Source organism: Lepisosteus platostomus, chromosome 26, assembly GCF_059453375.1.
Source record: "Lepisosteus platostomus isolate fLepPlt1 chromosome 26, fLepPlt1.hap1, whole genome shotgun sequence".
Taxonomy (NCBI): domain Eukaryota; kingdom Metazoa; phylum Chordata; class Actinopteri; order Semionotiformes; family Lepisosteidae; genus Lepisosteus; species Lepisosteus platostomus.
This window is the reverse complement of record NC_142636.1, coordinates 4,078,150-4,099,829: the sequence shown is the minus strand read 5'-3', so window position 1 is coordinate 4,099,829 and position 21,680 is coordinate 4,078,150. Positions and strand designations below refer to the sequence as shown.

At 39.2% G+C, this 21,680-nt stretch overlaps 2 long non-coding RNA genes across 5 annotated transcripts in view; one reads left to right on the top strand and one right to left on the bottom strand.

The window, feature by feature from the left end:
- Nucleotides 1-1,240: 1,240 nt before the first annotated feature.
- LOC148639734 (uncharacterized) lies at nt 1,241-13,823 on the bottom strand. The gene is made up of 2 exons (XR_015930689.1): nt 13,715-13,823; nt 1,241-5,887 (listed from the first exon to the last, which is right to left on the bottom strand). It is a non-coding gene; the product is annotated as an uncharacterized LOC148639734 (long non-coding RNA).
- Nucleotides 10,097-21,680, top strand: part of LOC148639731 (uncharacterized) — a 39,213-nt gene continuing 27,629 nt past the window's right edge. Inside the window, exons 1-4 of one of the 4 annotated variants that reach the window (XR_015930684.1) lie at nt 10,097-10,388; nt 12,200-12,454; nt 14,497-14,572; nt 15,339-15,425. This is a non-coding gene — a long non-coding RNA (uncharacterized LOC148639731). Of the gene's footprint in view, nt 10,389-12,199; nt 12,455-14,297; nt 14,573-15,338; nt 15,648-21,680 lie in introns of those variants that run through there. The other 3 variants (XR_015930683.1, XR_015930682.1, XR_015930685.1) reach the window with 3 other exon arrangements.

Below are 21,680 nucleotides of genomic sequence, written 5' to 3'. Positions count from 1 at the left end.
TTACTTATTGACTAAACCTCTTATCAGTTCCAGATATTCACCATTTTTGTAACACCCCATTTGTAACAGTATTGTAAAGTTAATTACTTTTAAAACACCAGTGTTTACCTAAGGGATGGGAAACCTGCTCCCCTCCAGTCTAGAAGAAGGCACTGTGAAAACCGGGCGGTACCCATCAGGAAATTATATCCCAGGGTTTAAATTTGGCCTTGACTTTGAATGTGGTTTTGACTGTTTGACTGTTAAAGTATGTATGTGACCTTATAAGGAGTAACTGCAGCTACCAAACATTTCAACATTGACCCACAGTTTTTTTTTATTGTGGTCTACTGCCAAGAGGCAACAATGGAAAGGAAGGGCAGAACTGTTACAGTTCCATTATCTTGCCACCAGAGGGTACCCTAACCTCGAGTTGCCATGCCAGCAACAGATCCAATCCCTAGCTCTCCAGCCTCCCCTCCTCAGACCTATTTAAACCCTGACCAGGTTGTGCTCACTATTGTTGACTCTATATCAAGGTCTAGATCCTGTCTTTCTCGATTTTTTTCCTTAGTTATAGTGTTTTCTTCCTTGTGCTGTTTCATTTTCCTGTTAGACTATTTCTTGTTTTTGTTCTTGAGATTTGTTTCCTTTTTTGTATGTTGGTTTATCTGTTTGTTGTTCAGTGGCCCTGGTGTTTTATTTTTCACCCTGGATTACTTACCTGGTTTTGGACTTTGGCCTGTTTCTGGGCTTTGGGTGCAGATTTTGCTTTATCTATGAATTGGCTTCATTACTCTGCTCTCCTCCCCATTAATGGCTGATGTGTGGTGAGCGTTCTGGCGCACTATGGCTGTCGTTGCATCATCGAGGTGGATGTTGCACATCAGTGGTGGTGGAGGGGAGTCCCTATTATCTGTAAAGCGCTTTGAGTGTCCAGACAAGCACTATATAAGTGTAAGCAAGTATCCTCATTTGATTTTGTTTAACATTTGGAATCTGAATAGGGTCTATTCCTTGAATATCTGAGCTGTCAGACATCCCTTACACCATTGGCAGGGTGTTTGCGCAGGTCTGGAAAGTCTAGAAATGTATGGAATTACAAATGTCTGATTTTTAGTCCTGAAAATGAGATATGAGTTTGAGGAAATTATGGAATTCTTTATCAATAGTGTCGTATGCTGATCAGACCAAGTTCACATAACACATATATATTGTAGCGAGATGGGATCGGCGGGGATGCAGACAGGAATTCAGGCTCTTTTCAGAATAGAAGCTGCTCTTTATTGCTGGCATAGCAGCAAAGACAGTGGGAGACAAAGACAGCGTAACCAGGCTATAACACACTAGGGTCACCACCCTCCCCCGCTTCCCGAGCTGGACACTGGTAGCAGATTTCCCCAATGACCTCCAGGACCTTCCCAGGTCCCTCACACGCTAGCACCAGCTTCAGGCTGAGGCCCTTGTGGCACAGTGGGTTGTAGACCCAGACAAGGTCCCCTGGTCTGAAGGGGGTCCCCCTGCAGTGCAGATCATAGTACTGCTTCTGCCGTACCCCTGCCTGAGTCAGGCAGCTTCAAGTGAAGCTGTGTACTCGCAGCATCCACTGCTGCATGTCCCACTCATAATCTGGCTCGGCTGGCTGTGCCAGCTTTCCTTCAGGCAACGAACCAAATGGGAGATCCACCGGGGTATGCAGCATGAACGAGGCTGGGGTGCACCCGGTGGTCTCCTGCACAGTGGTCCGGTAAACTCACAGGGCGAGGGGTAAGTGGCTGTCCCAGTCCCACTGGTGCCGCAAGACCAGGGTGGCCAGTTGAGTGGAGAGCGTTCAATTAAAACACTCTACCAACCCGTCTCTCGGGATGCAGCGGGGTGGTCCGCGTTTTCTTAATTCCCAAGCGCTGGCACACCCCCGGGAACACCTGTGACTCGAAGTTATGCCCCTGATCGCTATGGAACTCTTCCAGCAGCCTCAGCCCGGTGAACATTCCCTCCAATAGGCCCTCAGCCACGGTGATCACACTCTGATCCGGGAGGGCGTAAGCCTTGGGCCACTTCAAATAGTCTATCGCCACCAGGACGGTTGCATGCCTCGGTACGCTGAAACGGGCCCAGTATGTCCATACCATATCACTCCATGGGAGCCCCCTCCTTGTGCTACAGGAGGCATACACTTCTCGGCCACACAGGCCGCACATGTCCGACAGAAACACTCCACGTCTCGGTGGCAGAGACCCCAATAGAAATGGCCTTGGAGTCGCTGCAGGGTTTACGCAGAGCCGAAGTGCCCCACACCTGGCTGGCCATGCACCGCCCAGATAACTGCCCCGTGGAGCGACTGCGGCAACACCAGATGCCACCTGACCTTACCGCTGGAGGGTACCTGCCACCCCTGGCGCAGCACCCCATCCCTCACCTCTAAGGCCTCCCACAGAGGGCCAAGTGCCTTAACAGACTTGGTGTGAGGGGTGAGTTCCTCCCATGTGGGGCGGGTCCCCGCCGCCTTCCAGTGGAGCACCGGCCCAATGTCAGGGTCCACCCCCTGCTGCTGCACCAGGTCTGCCAGGCCCACACCAAACAGTCTGCTCAGGGACGTGGCTGTGGCATTCTCTTTTGCCCAGATGCAGGCGGCCTCTTCATGCTGCTCCAGCAGGGCACAGTAGTGGCAGTCTGCTGCCCCACAGGGACTCCACAAGAGAGAGTCTGTTTCGGTTGTGAGACCCCGCATGGTGCACTACCGTGAAGTTGTACTACTGCAGGACCTCAATCCATCCTGCCATTTGGCCCTCCGGCTCCTTGAAATTGAGCAGCCAGGTGAGGGAAGCATGGTCCGTCTGTAGTTTGAAATGGATCCCGAACAGGTAGGACCTGAAGTGGCGGGCTGCGACGATCACAGCCAGCAACTCCCTCCTGGTGATGCAATAATTTTTCTCCTCCCTGCTCAATGCCCTACTGAAATATGCGACAACCCGTTCCCAGTACCCTCATGTGCTAGCGCTGCCTCCACCCCCACGTTACTAGGGTCGGTAACTAGCACATACAGCAGCAACGGGTTCAGAAAGGCCAGGACGGGAGCCCCCAGTAGCGCCTTCCACAGCCCCCGTTAGGCTGCCTCACACTCCGTGTCCCACACGAATTGGCGCACCTTCTCCATGAGGTGGAGTAGCGGGGCGGCGAGGCTGGCAAAGTCCCATATGAACCTCCAGTAGTAAGACACCAATCCCAGGAAACTGCGGAGCTCCACAATGGTGCGGAGCCGTCCGCCATCCCGCCCTTCGCCGCGCACCTCAGCCGGGCGCTCTTCGGATGCAACGCAAGGCGAGGGCGCCACAATATATTGTTTTAAATAAAAATACACAATACCTAACCTCATCTGTGTTTCTGAAATCAGCCTCTCGAAAAACAGCAAGCTGTTATTCACATGTATTTGACACTACAGTTAGCTGAGTATCAGAATGTGGCTTAGCCAAAACCAAAATCTACCTGTGTTAAAATAACGCAAGGAACTAACATTAATGACCAATTTGTGATTAATTTAGATTAGGTTCATATGTATTTAATATTTAAAATATTAACTAACCATTTGATCCATACAATCATTCATATGTGAGCATAATTGATCAGTCCAGCGCACTATAACAAATAAAAAAGTACAAATAGTATGAGATTAGAATGTTAGCAATTGGATGTTCTCAAGATGTTGCAAACACTATTGATGTCTGTTTTCTGTTTACTTAGCCCATATGGACATTCTTTTCACTTACGAACAATTAGTCTTTACATCTGCCTCTTATCTTAAATTTTACCTTCTGTATAGAAGAACCTATGCCAGCTTGGCAATTGCTTTTTTAAACTGAGAATGTAATCTAGTGTACAAGATCTCCAATGTGCACATTCTATAGGCACTGAATCATCATTAGTGTTTGAAAACAAATGAATAACAAAGCAACATAAAAAGTTGTACAGTTACAGTAAAAAACATAATAATATTTTCATTTTGACACAAATTTGTGACACAAATGGTGTAAATAATAACCTGTATAGTCACAAACTTTGGTCCACCTGGGTGAAATGAAAGTGTCTTGAATACTCAAATTACCAAAATAACTTTAATGAAAATGTAAAAAAATTATAATTACCCAACAGGAAGAAATATAATTATTTATATTGGACAAATTGGTTTATTTGAGCAATCCCAAATGCTAAAAAATAGTGAATAAGGAAACTTGTAATAAAAATACATTTGTCAGATACTTTTCACAATGTAAAATACAGGTTCGAAGTTGTAGCTGTAGTCTTCAGTTAAAAAATGATGCAGTTTTGTGTTGTACCGGAGCAATATGTCAATCAGGGAAGAGTGGTGTTGCGACTTATTGGGAATTCCTTTCATCTTTTGTGTTTACTCTTGCATATTAACCACAGTTCTTCGACTCATACCTTTGAATCACACTGCTACTCTGTGGCCATATCATTCCTGTATGAATAAACTCACTGTGTTTTTCACAGTGAACTTAACTCTGAGAATTCCCTTTTCTACAACAGTAAAGTTCACAATTTTTCAAAACTAAATGTGTTAACAATAGTTACATAATGTACGTAGTGGCAAATTAACAAATCTAAACAGTAATGTCAATTTACTGTAAATGACAAACATGGATTGATTTTAATTTTGGTGATGTAACAGTAGTGCTTGACTACCACCACCCAGCCCTACTTATATTTGTTAATTTAATTTCAGTGTGGTATTTAACTTTCAGTTTGTTGTTTGATTGAAGAAACCTTTATTAAAAGAAATTGATATTTATTAAAGATTCATTTATTATTTGAGGATTAATTCATTAGAATCTGTAAGTAGTCACCAGAAAAAGTTCAACGAAGCATACACTTGTTTGACGAAAAGACAAAAGTTATAGATGAGACTTAAAAATTCTAAATAAATCAGTTGGAAGAAGTCTGGAGAAAGTCTAGAATTTGTCTATGGGACCAGAGTAAGTAACCTGACTGGTAGACATTGAGAGTACAGGGCAGAGTGACAAAGATGTTACTGTAGAGTCACTGATGATTGGTCGTGTGAATTCTTTGAGCCAGACCAAGGTAAAATAATTGAAAAGCTTTACAGGAAAATATTGTACCTCGAATAAAAAGTAGACTAATGAAAGAAGAAGTTTTACAAGGTTATGTGATAGAAAAGTAATAGTTATGTATTTGGGTTATGAATTTGTTATGCTGTGCCCGTGATTGGGAAATAGAGCGCGACATTTACTAATGACTGGAGTAGGTTCAGCAGTAGATTTTAATGGTTTATTGGGTAATTAAGAAGGTGATGGAGTTCTGGGAGTGTCCTGATAGAACCTGCGAAGAACCTTGGAGGAGTCCTGAGTTCCCTGGGAGCGTCCTGGGGAACAATCCAAAGGGACGACCTCCGGGCACTGGACCGGGCCCTTGACTGGGCCTTCTAGGGAACCTGCATAGCCTGGAGCCTGGGGCCTAGAGTCGGGGAGCCTGGAACCTAGGTGTTGGGAATGGGAGACTGTGATCTGGAGGTTGGGATTTGGAGACCGAAATCTGGGGATCGGAACCCGGAAATCAGAATTAGGCAAACAAAACCTGGGAACTGGGGTCCAGATATAAGGAATCAGAGATTGGGGCCAGGGGACTGAAACCTGGAGTCCAGTGGCCAGGGTTTGGAGCCTGGCGATCAGGGTCTAGAGCCTGATAATCAGGTTCTGGATCTTGAATTTCAGAAAAAGAGGACAGGAGACTGGCATCCAAGGACTGAAATCCAGGGGCTGGGGACCAGGGACCTGGAAAGGTCTGTGGACTGGAGCTCTGAATCTTAGGGCTGGGAACTGAGGTGGCCATGGACCTGGGGCCTTCAACTGCAGAACTCCGGTATGTGATGTGCCTGTGAGTGGAAAATAGGGCGTGGTAGTTAATAATGATCAGAGTAGGTTCAGTGGTAGAGTTTAATGGTTAATTGGGTAATTAAGGAGGTGATCGAGGAAATCTGAATAGGAGGAAAGGGTTCTGGAAGAACCTGGGAGGAGTCCTGGAGGGCCAAAACCTGGTGGGCAGTCACTACACCCTCCTTTTAGTAGCTCAATGACTGAACTCTGAGGAATGCTTCCTCGGGACTTAAATAGTCTGTGAGTTTCCCCTAATGAGGTGGATAGTCCCAGCTTGATCTTGTTTGAGCTGGCCCTGATGAGCTCCTTCCACGGAGCTCGTCAGGGCATCACAAAATTGTTATGAAGTATTTCCTGTGTCAAATGTTTTGGTTGTGTAATGGGTACAATTGTGGTATAGTTTGGGTATGGGTATAGTTTTCAGAAATTACAAAACTGATGAAAGATTGAGTTAGAACAGCAGAGAGTCACAAATGTCAAGCAGCTCGTGTTCCAGGACCCTGCTGCTTGGGTGGATTCCAGTTGATGTCTTAATTAACTCCAGTTTAACTGATGGCTGCATGGCAACAAAGAGAGAAGGAACGTTTGGACCAAACAAAGTTGAATGCTATTATGGGTGACTTAAAATACTCAAGAAATACTTAATAACAATAGCTGGAAATTATATAATATAGTTCTTGCTATCCCAAAGGATTCCAAAGTAGTGGCCACCTGATTTGGAAGCCATTCAATATATCTAATCGCTGTCTGGATGGTCGATAGGAAGGTGGTACCCGCTACACCCATCAGCTGGGTGAGGAGGTTGTAATCAGCCATTCAGTTGTTTTTTATTACTGATTGTCATCAGCCAGTCATGTTCTCATGTCCATTTAGCCTTTACCTAACATATTTTTCTGGGGTGGTCTATTGGATGCCAAAAAATAATAATTTTCCTGGCACTAAATGAGGAGATATTGGGAAGACTATAAATGGAAAAATCAATTAGCTTGATGAAGTGATGTGATTCAGAGTATCTGGATTTAATCCAACCACTGGGTTTTTTGTTTTGCTTTGATTTTCCAAATTCTATTTGTGGTTTGTCATATACAAGTAGTTCAAGAAAGTACTGTAGCTGCATCAGTATGCGCAAGCTGCAAAGGAACAAGTGAAGGTTTATACCATGCTGAAAAGAGAAGAAACGAAACACTACGTTTGGCTGTGGAGCCTTCTTCAGGTGCTCTTGTTATATACAATAATAAGGTTGTCACATAATCCATTTAAATTGGAGGATATACTGAGTGTTCTAGCTTTGGGTAGTAGGAAGTACATTTATAATTGTTACACTTCTGAATTGAAAACTCAATTACAACAAACAACAAGGTTTCAAAGATACCATAAGGTATGTTAGACCATTTTCTCAGTAGTTCAAGTAGGTAGCTGCGTCAGCATAGGCTGCAAAGGAACAAGTAATAGGTTTATTTAATGCTGAAAAAAATAAGAAAGAAAACATGGAATAAACCTATTACTTGTTTATTTGAATGATATACACATTGTCAGTTTGTCAAAGTTGGTCAAATCTACAGTATGTACTGTATAAAAGGACTGGAGGAGAACATCATTGTTAATTTTAAACAACCCTGATCTCTAACTTGAAAGACACTTTCAGCTTTGTAGAATGTTGAATAGTTTATTAGAAAATATTACATATTTCAGTTTTACTACTTATTAATATGCATAGAATATTTTGAAAAGTAAAGTGCTGCCTAGTTAGTTGATAATGCAAGGATGAGATTTTATAAAAATTATGAATTGTATAAAAATTATTAATTCCACCTTTTCCAAAATACTGTACGTTTTTCCAAAAAACTGACATCCTGTACCTTATAATGAAATATTATATTATTACATATTATTACAAAATAATGAATTAATTAACACATCTGAGTTGTAATTTAAACATTTAGATAGCTTTTCATCCATCTATTTTCTAATCACTTTATCTGATACATGGTTGGGGGGAACTGGAGCTTTGCCTGGCAATCAACAGGTGCAATCAACAGGAGCAGACATACACATGCACAAATTCACACCAGGACTAGTTTTCACAGAAGCCAACTGACCCACCAGGGGAAACGCCAATAACCTTATCTCATGTGTCTTGATGCGATCTGGTTACAACTATAGCAATCTTTCCATTGATTAAAATGCAACTACAGTCTTATAAGATAATGAATGGGTCACCATGTTGTGAACCTTCCAAAATATAGTACAGAGTGAAATAATTATTCTTAGAATTGTAATATTCTATTAACTGTTAAAATCTACGCAAATCTGCAAAGTGCAAAGTAAGTCATATACTGCACTTAACTAGGACTACTCTACACAGTGAATGCATAAACTACACTATTTCAAGTTTTGGATGATGGGATACAGTTTTGAACTGCCAAGTAATCAAAATGATTGGGGATTTGCATTGAGTAGCAACATTTTTCCTTTAGTTTTGTGATCTTACCTGATACAACTATTGTTGATCCATTGCCCATATTGATACTGTTCCCGATCACAAGGGAGCAATAGTATGTATAGTGTGGCGAGATGTGGCATTGACAATGGAGTATGTACACATCTCCCCCTGTGATGTTTTTGATCCACTATGCTGAGAGTTCATGCAAGGGCTCATCATGTGAGATCTCTGGACCTCACCCGAGCCAAAAACAGCTCTCGGATCAACAACTTAATCAGGAGCTCCCGGCATCACAACTGCATTCCTTAGGTGCTTTCCTACCACCCTAACACCCTTTCTGTCCCAGGACCATTAACGACAACTTCCCCATCTTACAGGATGATCCCTCCACCAGTACCCTTTTTTCTGTCCGCCCCATCATCTCATATCGCTGACCACCTAATCTGCGTAACCTTCTTTACACAGCTCCCTTGACCGCCCTCAGCAATCATCCACACCAGACATTTTCCCCTACAACAAAACTTGCTGCATCACCTCCAAATGCAGTGCCTATATAAAGGCTACATCCCCTTGGACTTTTTCACATTTGATTGTGTTACAGCATGGAACCATAATCTATTTAACTGAGACTTATTGCCACTCATCAACACAAAGTACTCTATAATGTCAAAGTAAAAAAAATCCAGACATTAAATACATCATGGTTCCATGCTGTAACACATTAAAATGTGAAAAAGTCCAAGGGGGTGTAGACTTTCTATAGATACAGTATATATATATATCCAATACCACGCTTATTCAAGGCCCCTCAGGACAATTCTGGATCACTCAGATGACATCTTGTACCTCCAGCAACCTTATTTACTGCATCTCTTGCAGCAAATGCCCAGCTACAGTATATAGTACTACAATATACAAAAGTGACACATTGGGGAAACAGGAAGGAGACTGGGAGACCACTTCAGAGAACGTCAGGGCTGTGAGGATCAAACATTTCTCTAAGCCCATAGTTTCTCATTTCACCTCTAATGGCCATGATCACACTGATCTCTCCATCTGCGTTCTCAAAGATGGGTTTCTCAACTCTTCTTGCAGAAAGACATCCAAAACCAAAATTATCCTGAAAGTAGGATCACACCTTCTCTGTTCTCTCAATGACAGATTTGTTTCCTTCTAATCTTCTCTATTCATTTGCAGTTTTAGACTTCATACCTGTCTTCACCTCTCTCGACTTCGCACCACCAGAGCGCACACTCTGCCTTCCCCTCTGCTCCCGCCTCCTCTCCACTCCTGGCTCTTGTTCTCCCATGGTGTATCAGCTGTTGACTTTCCTTTCTCACACTCAAAGAAGGCTTTACAGACAAAACATTGTGTTTCTTTTCTTCTCTTTTCTGCATGGAATAAACCTTTACTTGTTCATTTTCTCAGTACACCACACCACTCTGGTAAATCAAGCTGGAGATTTCTTTATTATAATAAAGAAAGGAGGACAGACAAGGTTAACAGGTTAATCATGTCTCTCCCTCATTTTTCTAAGAACAGCAACAAGCTGTTATTCTTGAGGATGAGAAAAATTTTCTTTCAAAAACATACATTTATGATTGGTCAGTATCAGTTTTTTACCGTATAAGGTGTAATTACGGTAAGAGAGTTAGGAAATGACAGTAGGCAATTAACGAAGACCCTAATCAAATAAAACCCCTGTTCCCTTTCATGTTGCTAAATCACGCGTAGGAAACATGAGTTACACCTCCACATATAAAACAGTTCTTGAGGTTCAAACCATTAACTCCTAATAGGCTTAGGTTCCTTCAGGTGGAAGAAATTCAACTGCACTAACTGAATACCAGAGGAATTATCTAAAAGTTGTTTGTTTAAGCCAACCAATACTGACTCTGTGTTGATATCTCAATACTGTAAGTAAGACATGCATTGCTAGGCATAAGTTAATCCTTTTTTATAAAGCAACCATAAGTTTGTAAGGCTAAAATCTTAACTAAAAACCGACTGAAAAAAATATAAGAGCACCCAGTGTTAAGGAAGCAGATTTTGGACAGGTGAAAAAGTTTACATTCTTTTGTAGTATCCATTTTAGTTTTTCACCAGTAATTTATATAATTTTGTCAATGTAAGAGTGTAGGTCTACTGTATGTTCAAATGTACTCTAAAGTTCACTAAAATATTATTTACTGTATGCTTCTGTATATATTTTCAATTGCTTGTGATGTTATAACTCTGCTGTTACAGAATTATATAGATACAATTTATTTATCTAAATACAAGACAGATATCAGTCATAATATTCTTATGAACCAGTTTTGGAATAAAATGTTTAACATGACCAACTTTTAATCACAAATTGCAAACAAAGTACTGTATTATACTGTACAGGTTAGAAGCATATTGTTTTCATGCCAGTGAGAACCTTTATAATTTGTGATGTTTCATAATATATGTACATGGTACTGCAATATACAAAATTGACACAGATGTACATATTTTAAAATATATTGCAGTAAATTCTACACAGTATTTTAAAATATATTAACATTTAGTTTACTTTGCTAAATATATTGCAATACATGACAGCAATAATAATTTAGATACTTTAAATATATATTCCAAGGTATTCAATTATATCTTCTAAACTATTTAACGGTATATTATTCCAATATTCTAAAATATATTAACTATAAGTTTATATATTACGGAAAACGTGTTGCAATAATTGAAATATTGCATTATATAAAATTAAAACTGCTACACTCTGTTTTACACTCAGTATACCTCAGAATTTTGAATTATATTTCTTTCAAAATATGACAGCATATAATAACATTTTAAATATATTCCCATTTAGGAAGAAAATTAGGTTCAATACGACATGTTTCCCGTCCTTATTCAACAACCATCCAATTCTTCCAAAGTTCGCAGTTAAAAAGAAATGCCGGCCAGCAACAATCCCAAACACGGGTCGTCTCTTCTCGGAGAGCCTCCGGCTTTAAATCACCATAAACAGCGAGAATCGGAACAACCCAATAAGAGCCAACCATAACAAGCGAAAGAAGAGAATATACAATCGCTCAATAAAACTATTATATAGTAACTCCCCCCAGCACATTTGCAAGATTTCTTGTGTTTCCTTATATTCGTATAATGTAATGGCATTATAGAACTACAGGTTATGTTGTTTTTTTTTACTTGAAGGACAATTTAGTTATCGTAGTTCCAACAATTCATTCCATACTCATCCGTGCGCTCTTTTATAAATCACTTTTCTTCCCCAGCTACAGATTACAAAGAAAAAGCGCTCGACAAACATAAGAGCACATTTGGTGTAAAGCAGACCACAGTAAATCACACTTGAGGAAGACATACACAGATAGATGTGAAAGAGATTAATATTGTATACAGAGAATTTTTAAAAGTCCCAGGTCCTCAATTCATTAAATACGTTATTTTGAATTATTGCTGTTCATCCTCACTTTAACATTGCCTGATTCCGACATCCAACGCTAGTCATTTTGATCTCAGGAAAAAAAAAAGATTCGTGTAGGGATATATTTCAAATTCTATACCGAGAAAAAAATAAATAATATCTAGCTGTGTTTTTCTAAACGCGATAAAAAAAATATTCTGTGAATTAGCATTAATGTTCACAATAACGACAATAAATATAGGTTATGAGGAAAAGGTCTGTGCCAAATACAACAGTGAAAGAAACAAGAATTTCTCATTACGAATTGTTTAAGCTTGATTCGTGTGTGGCTAAACGACTCAGTCGTTTGACAATACTCTGTGTCATGTTTTTCTGCCAGGAGTCCAACACTGTATGGAATTACAATATTTTCCTTTGTCTCCACTGTAGATACTGTGTGCGTGCTTTCCCGGCCTCGTATCTACCCATCTGATGAGTTTTTGTGAACGGCTCGTGGCCTCCAGTGTACCCCTATGTGACTCAAAATCCATCCATCCTTTTTCTAACTGCTTATTCCTGGTGAAGATCACGGTTTGACTCAATATGAAAATATCAGGAGTAAGGAATCTGATGGCAGAGAAAAAGAAGCTCTGAATTTGCCACTGGGGCACTTGGTTTATCTTAGTATATACTGGTATTAAAGATGTAAGTACAGTACAGTATGCAAATGATGTGGCAGCACAGAAAACCATTCCCTGTTTTTGTTTTCTTTGTTTTACAATGGGTAGTTTTATATATAAAGCAAAGGAACTTGAAGGGAAAAAATGATCCACTGATCCAATGCCAGCACTACAGGACTGTTAAATTGCACCATAACAGCACCGTGTATTACAGATGTCTTTTTGAAAAGTTTTTTTAAACTTTTCAAAGCCTAAAATCAACTGAGACCGTTTTTATTTCGCTTTAATGAGAGACGATATATAATAGAAGAAACAATTCAAAATACAACAGACATCTCGGATAACAACATCAACAAGGGAATTGCAATTATTCATAAATTAACACGTGGGACTAATGAAAAGGAAAATCCCAAAAAATCCAAGTATTTAAAGTCTTTAATCCCATAGTTTGATTTTAGGTACAGATGTACAGTATAGTGACAAAACATTTTTAATTTTTAAGGATTAATACATTTTAAAATGTGGTTTAAGGATTTATAAATTAACTGTGGAATCCTAATGTCAGACTTATACCTAAGGTATTTAGCGGTGACATACAGTACCTGAGATGCAATTTAATGGGATGTTTATGAACTCCTTCTTAAACTTAAGATTAGATGCAGCGTTTCGAAAATAGTAACTCACAGACAGCAGTGTATCATAGCAAATAACTCCGATAACGCAATTACAAACTACTGTAACTATATTTGCCAGAAAAAAATGTTTCCGGCAACATGTTTGTGCCATGATGTACTTTACAATGGCAAAATATAATGTCCGGAGTTAAGAATTGTGTAACATGGACAGGATATTCAACAATATCTGTTTAGTCGAATGCATAATTTTGAAAATTGAATTAGATCGGTTACTCCCTCGTTTTAACAATTATCAAATATTCCTAATCCTCATTTATTTTATTTTCTGGTGTCAAATTAAGTATTTCATACATTGTTGGCAGCTGAATATGGATGGAAAGCTAAACATTTCAGACTATGCCCTTTTGAGACTTTTGAAGTCTCTTCGGGGTTTTCTGCAACATTTTGAATATAGCATGGAAAAAATATTCTCAAGCAATTTCCGGAGGATGGTAGTGTAAAGGTGATGTTCACTATATTGTTTGCTTGTTTCTGAGAAATGCTATGTACGCCCGGTTAAAGGTTCTTAGGCTTCGGCTGTGGTTTACAATACAAGATATAGTGGCCTCCTACCCACACACAAATCTGGAGCGGAAGCGGCAAAAACTCACCTGCATTTTTTTATTTTCGAAACCTGTCCCGGCTGCGAACCCTTTGTTGTAAAAGAAAAAAAACAGCTCACAAAAGCATTTGAAATTAAGGCCCCCTATAGCCCAAAACCACAGACTATACCTGCTTGTATAGGCAATCAAAAAGTGAACGGTGAAGATAAATCAGCCCAAAACGAATCAATTTCTGCACGAAATGATTCTACCAATAGGCGCTTTTCTACCAACAAGCAATAGTTTAAGTACAATCGAGTACAAGCAATTCCTATTTAAACTCACCGTGCTATTGTTACCGCTACAACCCTCTAGCTTCTACTGCTTCTTATTACTGTATTACTTTAAGGTTAACTTTAAAGTTAAATGCAAATGTTGATTTTTTTCAGATACATTCTTTCTCACCTCAATATTTATTTAAATTGAATTATTATACAAAAAAAATGGAAAAACTGGACTACTTCGACATCACATACACATTGACACATTTTTGCAAATGAAGTGGGTTTAAGTCATTCAAAGAAATCTTACAGATGTGAAGAAGCCATGAGTATAGATGTTCCAAAGAGGCGATCTTCACCCTCTAACGTCAAAGTAGTAATGACTTGCATACTAGTTCAAGTAGGTAGGTCAAGTATGACTTACATACTGTCAACTATACTTAAACACGACTAGATAGCTCCTCATAGCGCTTCCTGTGCCAGTTTGACTGTACACTCAAGAGCGCTCTGTACGCATAGCAGTGGGATTCCTTTAATCTCAACACAGTTTTCTGCGTTTTATTTTTAAAGGAGATGGAAGTCTTTTAAAATCTCGTGAAGATGCTGACTTGTCTATTTTTTGTGTACAGCACTTACTTATTCAAAGGTAACTACTCATTTATTTATTAAGAACCAACATACTTCATATACACAGTTTATTACCTATATAAAAACACATTACAGACATGTACATAGGCGTACTGGTATGTAATCTTATCGCTAAATAAGTGCATTCATACATATGTAACTACCTGTGTGCTGGTAATATTATTATTAGTATTAAGTTACTGTTCTATCTTATATTTACTGTATTTGAGGACATTTCACAACTTATGTATAATTAATACATGTCTAAGCTTCCTGGGTACAAAAATGAATGTAAACAAGTAATTAAACAACAATAATAAAATTTGATTATTCAGATGTTAGCTTTGAGAGATTTATTCCTTAATCCTAAATAATTTTATGTTGAGAATGAAAATGTGTATTTGAAAATATGCAATATGTTAATTGTACCACTGATACAAAGGAGATTAATATACCTGACAAGATGTATACAGATCTATATTGTGCACATTAACAAATTATGTAGATTTGCATCAGTAATTAACATTACTACAGTACATTGCAAGAAGAAATGGCTCTTCATCAAACACGAGGGACACATTAATTACAAACTTCAGCTATATTTCTTTGGAAAATAATCACTCATGTTGTATAGAACAGTGATAATACATTGTACAAATATTTATCAATTTTGGTTAAAATTTTTACAGAACTTGTGAGGATGTCTGTACTGCATGATGCTATTAGAATTACTATTTTAGATTTTTTGTTGTTACTAAAGTATTTCTATTGTATATTTTCAACAGCTGCACAGGCTTTGGTATCCCAATTCCCTCCATTTGTGAAAGTGCAAGTTGGGAGCAGCATCAGTCTGCAATGTTATGTGAATCCAGGTGAATATTGCTACGCTATAGCTTGGCTGAAAATGGACCAGAGATCTCGCATCATGAGCCCTTGCATGAACTCTCAGCATAGTGGATCAAAAACATCACAGGGGGAGATGTGTACATACTCCATTGTCAATGCCACATCTCACCACACTGGGACATACTATTGCTCCCTTGTGATCGGGAACAGTATCAATATGGGCAATGGATCAACAATAGTTGTATCAGGTAAGATCACAAAACTAAAGGAAAAATGTTGCTACTCAATGCAAATCCCCAATCATTTCGATTACTTGGCAGTTCAACACTGTATCCCTTCATTCAAAACTTGAAATAGTGTGGTTTATGCATTCACTGTGTAGAGTAGTCCTAGTTAAGTGCAGTATATGACTTACTTTGCACTTTGCAGATTTGCGTAGATTTTAACAGTTAATAGAATATTACAATTCTAAGAATAATTATTTCACTCTGTAATATATTTTGGAAGGTTCAGAACACGGTGACCCATTCATTATCTTATAAGACTGTAGTTGCATTTTAATCAATGGAAAGATTGCTATAGTTGTAACCAGATCGCATCAAGACACGTGAGATAAGGTTATTGGCTTTTCCCCTGGTAGGTCAGTTGGCTTCTGTGAAAATTCTGCTCCTGTTGATTGCGCCTGTTGATTGCCAGGCAAAGCTCCAGTTCCCCCCAACCATGTATCGGATAAAGTGATTAGAAAATAGATGGATGAAAAGCTATCTAAATGTTTAAATTACAACTCAGATGTGTTAATTAATTCATTATTTTGTAATAATATGTAATAATATAATATTTCATTATAAGGTACAGTATGTCAGTTTTTTGGAAAAACGTACAGTATTTTGGAAAAGGTGGAATTAATAATTTTTACACAATTCATAATTTTTATACAATCTCATCCTTGCATTATCAACTAACTAGGCAGCACTTTACTTTTCAAAATATTCTATGCATATTAATGAGTAGTAAAACTGAAATATGTAATATTTTCTAATTAACTATTCAACATTCTACGAAGCTGAAAGTGTCTTTCAAGTTAGAGATTAGGGTTGTTCAAAATTAACAATGATGTTCTCCTCCAGTCCTTTTATACAGTACATACTGTAGATTTGACCAACTTTGACAAACTGACAACGTGTATATTATTCAAATAAACAAGTAATAGGTTTATTCCATGTTTTCTTTCTTATTTTTTTCAGCATTAAATAAACCTATTACTTGTTCCTTTGCAGCCTATGCATGCTGACGCAGCTCTCTACTTGAACTATTATTCAAATACATTTACACACTTATTGTTATATTTAGCATAACATTAACAACCACTGACCTGAGACCTTTTGTCATATGACCTGAAAAACAATAACCTAGATGGATTTGGTTTTGTATTTTCTCCTGTCCAGACATTAACTTTTTCTCTGCTGAATTCAGTTGCTCCTGTTTATTTTTTTGTTTTTTACCCATTTCTTTATAGCTGTAGATCCATTTAATCTCTAGTGCCTTACTATATATTTTCTTTGTTCTCATTTTGAAATCTGTTGAACAAATGAGTCTACATTCTCAATCCATTGAGCCACACTGTGGCAGGAGAAACCATTCTTCTGATAAGATGTCAAACTGGCTTAGATAAAATCACCTTGAGCCTGCAGAATCTGGCCTACATTTATAAAAAATACTAGGTTTAATCCCCCACAAACCTTTATAAATAATGCCAGGTATCTTTAATGGCATTATAGAAATGACTTCAGTTGACATCTAAAATGAAGAATGCTACCTCCTGCCACACCGGATGGCAACAAATTCAGAACATGGACTGATTTGTTCAATTGATGTCAAATTGTGAACAACATTTTTAGCTAGTACCGTAATGGACTACCAAATGCACCTGAAGGGGCCAGTGGTCCGTGTTGGAGCCAGGCTTCTTGTGCAAGTGCACCATGGAAATGATGACAAAAGTACAAAAAGGAAAATCCAAAGGTAATAGTGAAATAGCGAGAGGTCCAAAGAATAGAAATGTTTACCAGAGTCAGACAGTCCAGGTCAAACACAGGAAGACTAAGCAAAGCCACACCCAGGAATCATGGTTGGGAAACAAAGACCTGGTGTGTCAAGCGGGAATATAAATACAAAGCACAGGAGAGAAACTGAATGCCCCAATGTCAGCAAAATGGGAATAAATATATTCCCTTTAATCTGCTGACTGTCATTAAAATCAGGCCTTGAGGCAGAGACATCCTGCTTGAACATGCTGTCACAGGAACAGGCAAATTGAGTGATTAATTTGCCGATTTCCCTCTGTCTACGTTGTTATGGGAACTGGAAATAGCACTCACCTGAGTATGGTCATTAAATGTACCTTATACTGTATATATTGCAAAAATGGATCTACATTGCATTACAATGAGGAAACAACAAAGCATTAAAAAGGAGCATCTGAATCCAGCAGAGATACAGATTAAATCTGAACAAGTGCAGGCTTTTGTGTAGTGTTTTGTATGGAAGCTTATTAGAGGCACAAAGAAAAAAAAACTTGTTTATACAAGTATCTCATTTATATGATAAAGGTGTCTCGTTTATACGACAAAATTATCGCATTTATATGAGAAAATTCTAATGTTTAAACACAATTGTGAACAATGTTGCCTACTATATTAATACTGTTTATTGCATTGTACTGTATGTGCAATAATATTGTCCCGTGCAAAGTAGCTTTGACTTTACCAACAGTACAATGTTGTCACACTCCTGTTTTTTGGAAAAAAATAATCTAAAGGAGCACGTGTTCTGTTTTTTGTATTTAATGAAGTACAACTCCGTGTCAGTAAGCATTCCCAGGTTGTATTGTTTTTTTGTTTTTGTTTTTTACAATCGAGAGACTTTATGTAAGTAAGAATTGTACCAGTACATGTGCCGGTTACATATGGAGATAAAGTTCAAGTTCAAGCCATTTCTGTGACAAGTAGAAATGACACAGCTTTCCAAATGTATGGTCTTCTTGATGCGAAGCCATGGAGAAACATGGCCTGTACGTACAGTAGGTTTTTGCCTACTCTTTAAACATTGAACAGAATACATTTACGATGACTTGATAGTAAGACTTTTACCAACTCGTATTGTAAGTAACAGTAAACGACAAGCCAACAATGTACAAACTGTATAACGGGTTGTGTGCTGTATTGGGATTCTTCTGTTTGTTTGACATTACCCTATCTCTTTACATTCACATCCTTGCAAACAGACATACTGTACACGTACTGTTTATTTTCCCTTCGAAATACACTTTTACCGCATTTTGCTGTGTAATTCCAAATTCTAATGCATTTGATTTCAGCATATTGTAGTCTAAAAGCTTTTGTGTTTTTTGTGCTTAAAAATTTAACGATTGACCAGCAATAACAGTAACAGTAAGCCAACAATAAGTATCCGTCCCCTGCTCCCGCCTCTCACTCATCCTTCCTCCCAACCTTTGTTCTCCCGCTACTTTACCTTTGCCTACTGCCCTGTCTCTCTCACACCTGAAGAAGGCTCTACGGCCGAAACGTTGTGTTCTCTTTCTTCTTTTTTTCAGCATGGAATAAACCTATTACTTGTTCCTTTGCAGCCTACGCATGCTGACGCAGCTACCCACCTGAACTACTACCGCAATAAGTACTAAGTCTGACTGTCAAGTGATCATAAAAGCATTCCATTCAATGTTTAAAGAGTCAGCAAAAACCCATGTACAGTGCATGTTTCAGCAGCTTCACATCAAAAAGAACATACTGTATGTTTGGAAAGCCGTGTCACTTGTAAAAGAAGCGGCGACAAACGCGTTTAACCCAGTAAAACTCACTGACACTGTGCTCTACTTCATGTATAGTATACAAAGATAGTACAGGTGAAACTGCAGAAACATGTTCTGTACATGGGTTTTTAAACTCTTTAAACATTGAACGAAATACATTTACGATTACTTGACAGGTTCACATCAAGAAGAACATGCGTTTAGAGCCGTGTCATCTCACTGGGGTAAAGTTAGCTTGAAGTTTGAAAACGATTTTGGCACGCCTGTAGTGTTTTTACGAAACCTCTTAGAGTTGCGGGAACACTTGCTTTGTGTATAAAGTAAATTGTGAATGTTTTCACAGCCTTCACTTTGTCGTTTTTATTACTTTTTTTTTACCACGCACAAATATTCTTGTGTCTGTATCTTCGCAAGGGAAACACAGAATGCCTTCAAACAAATGCATTTTAAAGATCACGACTTGTGAAAATTTTCCCAACCCCTCCATAAACGTATCAGTGAGCTAATTATTCTTTTCTGACACTCAGGGTTTTGATTGATGTGCAATTACGCACCATCTGGAACACTGGGGACCGCTGTATGCATACTGTAACTGCCGCCTTTGCACGTTGTTCGAGCAGTCTTGTCACCGCCCTTCCCTGTGAATAGCAGGGACCGCAGCCGCCGAGCTGACTGGACATTTCACTAAGGCGGCAGCAGTGAGTGCGCATACCCACGTGAACCCGAGATCGCTACAATACGTTCCCAATGACTGAAATACTGCTCAATAGAGTTTCATGCGAAAAACCCGTATATTACCATAGGAAGCAGAACAGCACAGTCTCCAATTACCCAGACTAAAATAACGGGAATAAAGCTTTTTTTATTTCTGAAACCCTTTCTTTATTTCCTGTTTTCATTCAGGTAAGGGTCAACTCTCTCTCTCTTTCCTAGCGTTAATCCCGCATCCGCTTATCGGCACACCAGTCTCCATTTGGTGGTTTGAACCAAATCTTTGAGCTGACGTTGCCTTAACTGCGACCGAGAAATACTCCAACCGGCGCGTATGGGAAATTTGGCCAGGACGCCTGGGTTACATCCCTACTCTTTTTGAAAAACACCCTGGGATTTTTAATGACCAGAGTGAGTCAGGACCTTGGTTTTACGTCTCATCCGAAAGACGGGGCTTATTTACAGTATAGTGTCCCCGTCACTATACTGGGGCATTAGGACCCACCTGGACCGCAGGGTGAAATGACAGTGAAAGATTAGAGGGCCTGCCTAGTGTGTAAAACACTTAGTTACAGATTTGTTAATGTTGTGCTTGAAAAGCTATTGACTTGTGAAGAGCACCCCCTATCCCCATGTAGTGCCTGTCTAATATTGCCGTATTGGAAAAAAATCATAAACAAATAAAGAAAAGTTTAGCAACCCAAACCAATGCTGTGAAAGGTGAGGAGGGCTGCTTGTGTGTAACTTGGGGCTTCTCTTTTTAGCATGGAATAAACCTATTACTTGTTCCTTGGAGATTACCATCTGCTGATAAGATATGATCACTATATTGACCATATACAATTTCTTGCATTAGGAATTCATATTTTGCATACACCGATCCCCCCGGAGTCCCAAGTGAGTCTGGTTTTGGTAAGCTAAAGGACAATGAGCTTCACGATACCAGGGGGACAGTGGGTGGTCAAGTCTCCCCTATACAATGTCTCTTGTCAGATTATGATGTCAGTGCATTTAATAATGTTGTTGAACTCTCTTCAGCCCAATACAGAGGAGCCCAGACCCAGAATGTTACACATACTGACAGAGAGTGATCTCATTATGTGTGTTTGGATTTTAACAACTATTATTATTGTTTGCTAGAACCAAAACAATCTATGTTAGACATTTTCATCTTCAGCCAAAAAATATAAACTTGTGTACGTAGTGTAGTGCAGGTCCTAGTTCCATCCTGTTCTTGGTCCAGGTTGGAGGGTTGCACCGATTCTGAGTCTTGTTAGCTGGTATGGATGGGTTTGGGAGTGTTGATACCAGAGTGGTCCAGGAGGGGGGTGCAGGTGTCTCGGGGGCATTCTTATTTTTCTATGAGTTCAGGTTGATTCTGTTGGTTCTGAGTGTCTTGGTTACATCCGTTTGTGTGTATAGATGAAAAAGCTATTGAAGAGCACCCCCCCACCCATCTCGGTGGAAGTTGCCATGTTAAAAAAATCCTAAAAAGAGAATTAAAGTTTCACACAACAAAGCATGACTGTGAAAGGTCAGGAGGCCTGCCTAGTGAGCACAACACTTGATTACAGTAAAAAAATCATAAAAAATAAAGAAATGTTCCACAACTCTAAGCAAGGTTGTATAAGGTTAGGGGAGCTGTGTGGTGTGTAAAACACCTGGTTGCAGCACTGTGGCTGTTGTGCTTGAAGAGCTATTGACTCGTGAATAGCACCCCCTATCCCCATGTACCGCTTGTCTA